This window comes from Helianthus annuus, chromosome 4, assembly GCF_002127325.2.
Source record: "Helianthus annuus cultivar XRQ/B chromosome 4, HanXRQr2.0-SUNRISE, whole genome shotgun sequence".
NCBI lineage: Eukaryota > Viridiplantae > Streptophyta > Magnoliopsida > Asterales > Asteraceae > Helianthus > Helianthus annuus.
The window spans coordinates 205,883,657-205,894,423 of NC_035436.2; positions in this window are offsets into that span (position 1 = coordinate 205,883,657).

Genomic DNA, 10,767 nt, shown 5'->3' on the forward strand with positions numbered 1-10,767 from the left:
TGTTATATATTTACTGAATGGTGTTATATACTTACTGAATGGTGTTATATACTTTACTGTATGGTGTTATATATGTGCTGAATGGTGTTTATAGAGATCTTTTAAAATAATCCAGTTCCTATAATTAAGGTGGCGGTTATGGGAAGTTTTTAAGTAATTGAATTAATGATAAATTACTTGTTTACCCTTTTAAATTAATTTAGATTTAGGACACATGTCATCTCCACAATATTTCTCATATTTCTCACACTTTTAACTTTTTTTACAATAACCTTACCCTATATATATATATATATAGAGTAAGGTTAACATACAAAAAGCCTTATCATACATCACGTAGGAGACAATGGTAACCGTTGGATCAGGGGTATAATCACGCATGGGACCACATAATCACACATGGGACCACATAATCACGCATGGGACTATAATCACGCACGTTCTATGATAATAACGCACGTTATATTTTTTGTCATGTATGTTAATGTAGGTTAAGCCCTGATGTACATTATACTTTCTCTATATATATATATATATATATATATATATATATATATATATATATATATATATATATATATATATATATTTATATTTATGTATACTCACTCTTGTTCGCATGCATGTGTTTGTGTGTTCACAAGCATACGTGTAAGACTATTCGTGTGTTGAAGAAGCAAGACCCGAAACTAGTTTGTATTAGGACGTTAACTTCCACATGAGAGTTGTCTGACAGTTCAAGTCCCGTTATGGACGTACAAAATGAAACATTTAGGAGTATGTTAGTTTGGGAGTCAAAAACATGATCTACAAATCAGAAAGTCATTAGCCTCACCACAAGAAAGGTATTCTCCATGTGACTACCCTCCGGATTGAGAATAAGTATTTGTTTATCACCGGAAAGTAAGTATGTGTCGAGAGATATTAAACGAATCTAACTTACATGAACTCACTAACGTTTATACTAGGTATTGTTATCTGTCATCGACAATAACATATGAGCCCCTTAAGGGTATAACGAACTTGATATTGACGCTTCTAATTTGATTGTAGTCACACTACGATGCATTTTGTGAGAACCTATACATATGATTTATTAAACTTCTCTACACAATCTGGATTCAACAGGTTATATTTGACTCGGATGTATCAGGATCTATATGGGAGCTTTTCACTTGTGATTTATCTAGATATGTTTTTATTTTATTAAACTTATAAAATTAAAAAAATGCTTCTAATTTTTTTTTTAATTAAATCTTGAGCAAATCTTTCTACTTGCCATATTGATCCATTCTTTTTATCACAGTAAAATGGCAATTTACTCTTTAAATAACAAAGCAACCACCGACATAGCACCAGCATCACCTCCCTAACCACCGGCACACCTCCAATGCCGACCATCACCCTCTCCCTCTTCATCATCAACTCTTAACATCTTCTTCATCTGAATTACCCAAACCCTAGTTTTGCAAACCTAACGAGCTTCCAGACGACCGAAAAAACGTAGTACCGACGACAATTAGGGTTTTCGAAGGTCTGGGGTTCGGCGAGTATCAAAGGGCATCGGAGGTTTGTGGTTGTCGCAGCTTGCGTAATTGGGTGAGGGTATGTGATCAAAATGGCAACAAAAGAGAAAAGTTAGAGACACTGAGAAGAAAAAAAAATTAACTAAAATGATAAATCTAGATAAACCTTAGGAACTAAAATGGCAATTTACTCTTAAATCTTTAACATGGTCGTGTAAAGAATATCATAATGATAATTATTTTCACTTGAATGCAGGTACGGAGTAACTGTCTTTATGGTGACAGAGGTATGCTATTCTGACAGTTGAGTAAATATGACGGTTTGGTAACATTGGTTCAGAAGTATATATGTCCCACTATTGTATGCTTGTCAACCTTCTCTCGCCTAATCGCCACTAAAAAAGCGCCTGTGGACCTTGGATTTTACATGTATGGCCCCTAAACTATTCTACACCTTTCACTTTTAATATATATTTCTTTTATCATATTTAGGGTCCCTTTCTCCGAATAGTGATCCTCTCAAAACGGTTTCCCACTATGTTTATTAATTATTCTCATCTAGCTATAAATGTGTTTCCACAAATATCTTTACTTTCTATATAAAAAGAAAAAATCTATACTTTCCACAAATATTTGTGTTTCCACAAATATCTATCACAATGCTGACGTAGCAATCAGAAAGGCTGCTCAACAATGCTTATTTAATGTTATTATTGCATCATAAATCTTAGGTGCTGTTTGTTTTTTCTGCGGGAAAAGGTCTTCAGTCTGCGGACCACATCTGTAGGTATCTGCAGGAGAAGAGGTGGACCAAATGTCTGCAGTCTGCAAGGAGAAGAGGGTTTTTTTTTATACATAAACCTCTTCACACACATTACACACACAACACACACCAGACTATTCTCTCTGCTTTCACTTCACCACCGCCACCACTTCACCACCGCCACCACCGTCACCACCGCCACCACTTCACCACCGCCACCACTTCACCACCGTCACCACTGCACCACAGCCACCACCGTCACCATTACACCACAGATCGATGATGATGATGATGCAGATCGACCACTGCCATCAAAACCCACCACCACCGCCGCCCCCTCTCTCTCTACGGTCTCTCTCTCTCTTCGTTCCAGATGTCGATGATGATGATGATGATGATGATGATGAGGGTTTTCGATTTAGGGTTTTGTTTGCGATCGATGTTGATGATGATGAGGGTTTTCGATTTGGGGGTTTTGTTTGTGATGTTGATGATGATGTCGGAGGTGGTGGCGGAGTGGAGGTGGAGCAGAGGTGGTGGCGGAGTGGAGGTGGAGCAGAGGTGGTGGCGGAGTGGAGATGGTGGTGGCAGAGGAAGTTGGAGGTGGAGATGGAGATGGTGGCGGAGGTGGAGGTGGTTGCAGGTGGGGTGTGATGGCAGGTGGGTGTTGGTGACGGTGGTTGTGGCAGGGATGTGGTGGTGGCGGTGGTGGCAGGGATGTGGTGGTGGAGGTGGTAGCGGTGGTGGCAGGGATGTGGTGGTGGAGAGGTTGGCAGGGAAGAAGAGGTCTGCGTGGTGAAGAGGTTCCAAGAAGACATGGGTCATTGTCTGCGTGGTGAAGAGGTCTCGCAGACCTTTTTTAATGAAAGGTCTGCGAGAAAACAAACAATCTGCAGCATCCAAACGTCTACCCGCGTCTGCGCGGCGCAGACATAAGTGGCCAGAAGTACTTCTGGCCAAAAAACAAACAGCACCTTAATTTAAAATCTTTTAAAATACAAATTAGAGAATGGGCTCAATTAAAACCTCTGTCACATTCAAAATTCTGGCTCGAGATTCAAAATTCAAACCATACTTTCTGATACATATATAACACTGATACATGATTCTGGTTCCACATTCAAAATTCAAACCATACTTTCAATCTATCTTTCTCTCTCAAATCCAGAGCTCCCAACTCATTGTTCTACTCATACGTCCATTAAACCCTAAATCATCTCCAAATATCATCACAATTCACACCAGACGCTGATTAAAACCTAAAATTGATTGAACAGATGTTCAAATGGGTGCTAAAGATCCGAAGCTAGATGAAAGCAGTCGATCACATAGTGATGAGGTATGATTTTTGTTTTTTTGTTTTTTTTGTTTTTTTTTACAGTTGATTTATGATGTTCTATGTTTTGACCTAGAGTTTAAGTTTTGTTTTATCTTTGAGTTGCACAGGGTGCTTAGTGTTTGTTTTACTTTATTTGTTGATAGTTAGTTGCATATTAGCTTTGTAGGTTATTTTTTATTGTAGTTATACTTATTTAAATTGATTATGAAGAAACAAGTGTTGATAATTTTTCTTAACACTCAAATTTAAGAATATGTTAATATGGATATTGATTTTATTAAATATAAAGAAATATTAAACATCCAAATTTAAGAATATGCATAAAATATTACACGCTACAGTTAACACTTCCTAGGATTTCGACGACTCTCGCCTTCTTCCACGCGATTTCGTTCTTTCTTTTGTTTTGCAGATCGGCTAGCATGTCGCAGATCTTCTGATCCTGTTTCAGGGGTTGTGTGATAAACTCTCTTGCGTTGTTCTTGAAGTCTGATGGAGGAGAGTTGATGACTTCATCAAGCAATCCGATGCTACTCCATGTTTGCTTGTAATTGTTTTCACTGATGAGTGTTACATACCATCTACTTCTGATTTGTTTGAGGAAAACTATGAAATTAATAATATATCAGAGTTGAATCTAGTTATGGGCATCATAACACAAATGCAACAACTCATAGAGTATTGCAGCACTCCGCTTCAACTAACGGGGGTCAACTGGGATGCTGTTGCGCGTGAAGCCTCTAACAAAAATAAGAAGGTACGGTCTTTTAAAATAATCACGCATGTTATAAATTATGAAAACGCATGTTAATAAAAAAATAGTTCAAAAGTTGCAGGTTAGAAAAACATGGACAATAATGTAACACCCTGGTTACTAATTAACGGTTTTGTATGTAATTACCAACAATTAGTGTGTAACTAAGACAACACATATTACAAAAATTCGGGTTTATTAAAACTTTTATAAATCATAAGTTATTCTACATAACGTGATCGAATTTGTTGTTTAAAAAAAATTACAACGTAGCAAAGTGCGGAAGCGTATATCATTATCGTGTTCGGTTCTTCGCTGAGCTTGATCGTCTTCCGGCATCCAAGGTGTACCTACATTTCATAAACATGAAATGCTTTAGTCATACGGGGTTTAAATCATGTCCGAACGATGTCCGGGAAACAATTGATTTTTAAATGAAAAACAAAATATATGAAAAATATCTCCACCGTAAATTACGGTGGGACCGTAATTTACGGTGGCACCTGGGTTCAAGGTTTTCTACCATAAAACAGTAGACCTTCACCGTAAACGAATCATCTCCACCGTAAATTACGGTGGGACCGTAATTTACGGTGGGCACTGGGTTCAGCCTTTCCATTTTGCCGTAATTTGACACGAAATCTTTCGTGTCTTTCAAACCGCTTATCTGTTTGACCTACCGTTTCTTCCTACGTACTTGTAACTTGATCCCCCATCATTTGGAGTTAAAATCCAGCATCCGGATTATCAAAAATTAAGACTTTAAACTCTTCGGCCTATTACCCTTTTTACCAACTTTTGACCCGTTTATGATTTCGTCTAACAACCTGTCTGCTGCCCCTTTTTCTTTTGTAAACATAACATTGTAATTGTATCCTATTGTACAAGGCTCAATTCATGGGTTATTACACATTCTAAACCCGTTTATGCTCAAGTGCTTATTTTGACCCGTTAAGGACATTTATGTCCTTTTAAGCCTAATTTCGCTCATTTCTTCTATGCCTCATAATCCCGCCCTTTTACTTTGATTAGTTTCCCCACCACAACTATGAATGGGGTGAGTATAATGTAATAGACTATCTATCCCGAGTCTTACCCCTCAAATATGCTATTTTGCAATAACACGTATTTTTAGGCATTTAACCCTTGATAGTTTATATCTACTATTTTTACACGCGTCTAAAGGTTACAAGATCGTAAGATAAGTTCCTAAACAACCTTTAAAAGTTGTTTGCTCAATTTACCCTTCAAGGGCATTTTAGTCGACATTAGCCCCTCATTTACTACGAGGGGCTTTCACTACATATTTGACCAAGTTTGTATGTTAACTATAATCGTATGCATACGTACCTGGCTAGGGTCAACATATAGACCCAAATTTATACCTTGCTTTTATTATCACATTTAGTGTGGGCGAAATTAACTGAACCGCTAATCGCTCCTGTTAACACAAGACTTGACAATCGCATTAGTCGATATTGTCAAATAGTGTTATCACCACTATTTGACCCGTTCGGCCTATATGCCCAACGTTGCCTATTAAATCAAAAACATGGTTTTTGACTTCTAATTCATACATCCATCCCGTCCCGGATTTCATTACCGAATCCCACTTTCTCTTAATTTCTTTTCTTGAAATTTCAACCCGTTTCGGCTTACGCCAACAGTTCCCTTTAGGCTTCGGTTTACATTAGTCAATACTTGACCAATTTCCATTTTACCCTTTCTCTCATTATTAGGTTATATTACAAGGTGACTTTGACGGAAATTCATAATTTCCTAGTCTTTACATAATTAATTTACCGTTTTGCCCTTTTTGCCATAAACCATGGTTTTTATCATCTTTATATGTTCCGACTCGTATTAATCACGTCGGAAATCCTTATTTTCAATATTAGCATTATTACATCTATAACGTATAGAATGAACAAGCAATCTACACTATTATGTAAGTTTCACTTACCTTGCATCCGAGCTACGCTTTTCTTCCATGCTTGACTTGTTTGACCCGCTTTCACTCCAAGCTTCCATCTAGCTTGTTACGCGTCAAACTATCATCATCATTTTCAAGGTGGTTAGTTTAATCATACTCTAATACGATTATTCCACCTTATGCATTTCATATCAAAATTGCTATTTATCGTATTATAGGTCAGTTTGACCCTTTTTAACAGTCAAGTGCCCATTAGTATACTAATTTGCATTTTCTAGTTATCAACTAGTTTTAGCACTCTTTAACTACTCGGTAGGCGTTATCTTTAGACCTCCGTTTTAACCAAAGTTCTAATCGCGTTTAACACATTTAGAACTCTCTTTAATCACTTTTTGCATAATAGTCGAAACATCACAACTAGGTGTTTTAACTACAAAAATTCTAGTTTCGAGCCTTCTTTGAGGCATTTCAACAAACACCTTAAGGGCAGAATTTTACATGTTTATTTATCATGTCTCTAGCTTATCTCTTACCCCAAATTTCACATAAATCAACCATCTCACAAAGTGTTAACTTCCATAATTTCTGAAATCACTTCAAATTGTCACATTATACTAGATCAACACTCTATTTCCTAGTGTTCATCAAATTTCACATAAACCATCAATCACCTACAATGGTGTTCATAGGTTTCACTACAATTTCACATGATTTTCAACTTGTATTTGTCTAGGGTTTCTCCCTAGACACTATAGTTGTTCCTAGATCATCATATGACATACATGCAACTATAATTTCAGATTTTCCCAATTACATGAGAATTTCAAGTTGAGAGTTTTTATGAAATTTTACATACCTTGTAATCCTCTTGTGATGAGGATCAATAATCTATGCTTGGATTTCGATTTAGGCTTGATTTCCCCTTTCAATTTGGTGAATTCTTGGAGTTTAGGGTTTGAGCTCTAGAAGCTCTGTGGAAATCGCAGGAACACACGTACGTGTGTGTTTTTGTTGAGTTAAGTTTGATTTAATCCAAACTTTATTACATTTGCCCATGTTTAGTCCCTCTAGTTTCATAGTTTATAAAAGGGTTATCTATTTTATGTTTCTTTTATTGTTTTTACAACACTTAACTAACTAGGTTGATATTCCTAGTTACTTAGTGGGTTCCGGGAAGTCATAACCGTTTTATTTTAAGTCCCGTTAACTCGGGCTCTTTTAAATTCAATCACTTGAAACTTTGATTCACTTGTATTTAATGTTAGGATTTCTTATTTTAATCCAAATATTTACTTGGTTATTTTTGCTACTAACGGTACTTTACCCGTCTTTTAGTATTAACGGAGTTTGATTACCAAACCCGTTTTTGGGGTGTTACAAGTCTACCCCCCTTAGAGAGGTTTCGTCCTCGAAACCTGTTCTTACATAATTCATTGGGTTTAAACTCAATGTATTTGAGCCGAGGAGTCTTTTAAACATTACCTATACTTCTTAACCAATCGTTAGTATTACCCGAAAAGTACGGTAACATCTTTTAGTTACTAATTGTCTTCATATCTCATACGACATAGTGTAACTTCGAAATAACGTAATTCCGTTATTTCTACTAGTTTAGTTAACTTAGCGATTTCCATCGCTTTTATATATTATTGAATTCCTTATGAATCCATTACTTTGACCCGTTTAAAGGTCTCTAGTGAAATCTTTCACTCTAGCAACAATTCCTTTTATTTTCAATTTTATTTATTCGGTTTAGTTATACCGAATTTACCGTTTACAAGCGAAGCAAATTTTCTTAACTTGAATTGCTGACCTTAACCGGTTTCACTAACTAGACTTATTTGTCCAGTTCCTTTTTACCGCTTGCTTGGTTATAATGTGATTCTACTTCACATTACATTTCTTGATCGCGATCGTGTCACGTCATGTTTAATTTATATTAACGTTTCTTCATCATGCTTCTCTTTTCGAATGTATTGTCTCGCACCTATCAATGTCGAGACCCATGCTCTTTGATGTTAACTATTTTCTAATCTCTCTCGTAATATCCATATTTGTTAAAACATTATTTCTTACTAAAACTAAATTCTTGTTTAGCTTTCCCTTTTTCTCCTTGTCTTACATCTTTTACTCATTTCCAGGACTTTTCATCTGAAATTTCATTTCTTTCCGTTGTCTTTTCGGTAATATTTCTGTCCGTTTAGATGTTTTAGTGAAATCCCTCACTTTTGTTAACCAGGCCTTTCTCGATCCCTTAGCTTTTAACTCACTTAGTTAAGTTAGCGAAACCCCTCGCTTTTATACTACTTTTACCTTCCGTTATTTATTTTACACGAGAAGTTTAACCATTTTCCTCACTTCACGTTATTGACCCGTAGGTTCTTTCACTCAGCCTCGTAGGCTTATTTCTTTAGATTTTTCACCTTTTTAAGACGAGGCCTTTATGACCCCTTTGCTTCAATTCGTGTCCCGTGGGTCATTTTGGCTCCGTAGACCTTTACCCTAATTAACATCCCGTAGGTTATGATGATCCCGTAGATCATCTTTTATTCTAGTCTTTATTCAAATGTGTATACGTTTATATACGCATATGGAGTTAAGGCATCCCTTTTTTTTATGTTTATAATTATTTATCTTTTTACTTTTTGGATTTCATTTGACCTTGACCGTAGTCTAAGGCTACATTGTTTTCTTTCGAATCATCTTTCCGACTTCTCGACTTCTAACGTCAATTACACGTAGGTTTTCCATACACTTACCGTTACCCGGTTCTTACCTGTACTTCCTTACGTCCCATTACCCGGGTTCTTTTATTTCAGTGTTTTTAACGCCTTTAACTCCTTTACATAGGTTTATTAATATTTTGCACTTTAATTTATTCGATTCGCACTTACTTAATTTAGCAAGTGTCATCCTTTATTAAATTTGTTTGACTTGTTCGTGTGAACATTCATCGCTTACGAATGCCAAACTTCAGTCTTTGTTTGACCTGTTCAGCTTTGAAATGGCTGAACATGATTTATTCAAAATTTCTATTTACATTATTTTGTCGTCTTTTAGTTAAGACTCAAAACCCGAGTCTTTTAACTTTCCATCCGAGTTCCCGTTTCTCGGTTCACGCATGTGTTTAAATCCTTACCCACCAACCGGGTGTTCTACCGAAGTCGTTATTATTGCAACCTTTACGGTATGCATTATGACTTCCTTTCGCCTTTATATTCCTACTTTGTTCTCGAATTTGGCGTTTTACAAAAACGACCCATTTAGAGACGTATTCGCATTTTCCGGGTTCGAGTGTAAATACACTCCTTCCCAATGCATATCTTGATCATTCTACATGTTTGCATTTTCCGGGTTCGAGTGTAAGTACACTCCTTCCCAATGCATATCTTAATCATTTTACATGTTTCTTTGCCCCCTTCTCTCGGGCTCATTTTTCTAATATAATACGCTTCTGTCACTCAGCTGTGCGTTTACATGATAATCAAGTATTTTGCTTATCTAATTCATTTGGGTACTTTTTATGCCAGTCCCATTCACCCCGTCCCTACTACATCGAATGTAAGTATGTCCATCATAAAAAGTTCATATCATCATGTGTTCACTACTTACTTGGCCAGAGTAAGCGATCAACACATGACGCACATGACCTTTTCATAATTTCCGCACTACACCCCATGTAAGTGACACCTCTAATCTTTCTATATTCTTGACTTTCATTGGCAACCATTTATTCAGTTACTATTTAACAATTATTAGATTTATAGGTTTCATTCCTAAACATATACAATGTTCCTCTCTTTTTTTTTTTTTTTATCAAACTAATATATATAATCACATTTGTTTACGTGATTGCTACTTTTCTCAATAGCATCGAATTAAGAGTTTTCCACTTGGATAATTACCCCAATCCAAGTCTCCATGTGAACAAATCTTGTTACTCATTTGTTATTCATCGTCGTGAATAACACATTTTCTATTAAATTTTTCTTGGAAATCAGGTTTTCCAAGTTCTATCGTATATGTATGCAACCGTCATTACTTACGTGTTTGTTGCATATTACTACTTGTGCATTTAAATTTAAAAGTGTGCACCTGATAAAGCTTGCTTTAACAGGCTCTCTTTGCCAATAACCTTGCTCGCGGTCGTTGCGCGATTTAGTCCTTAGTGAGCATGCTCCTCTTGTATACTTCGGACCGTTTCATCATCATATCCGCAATTTGTTTGACTCTCGTCGTCTTCAAACGCGAGTGTCCTTTTATTATAACATTCACAAAAGTTAGTAACGTCAGCTTTAATAATCGCCCGTATTATAATACAAGGCTTTTTCTACTATACGCGTCAACGCGCGTATTTTCGCCAACCACATCTATCGTTTAATTGGGGTAACATGCTTTACACGATAGCCCTATGTGTTATTTACAACAACTTAGCATACAAAACTATTAACA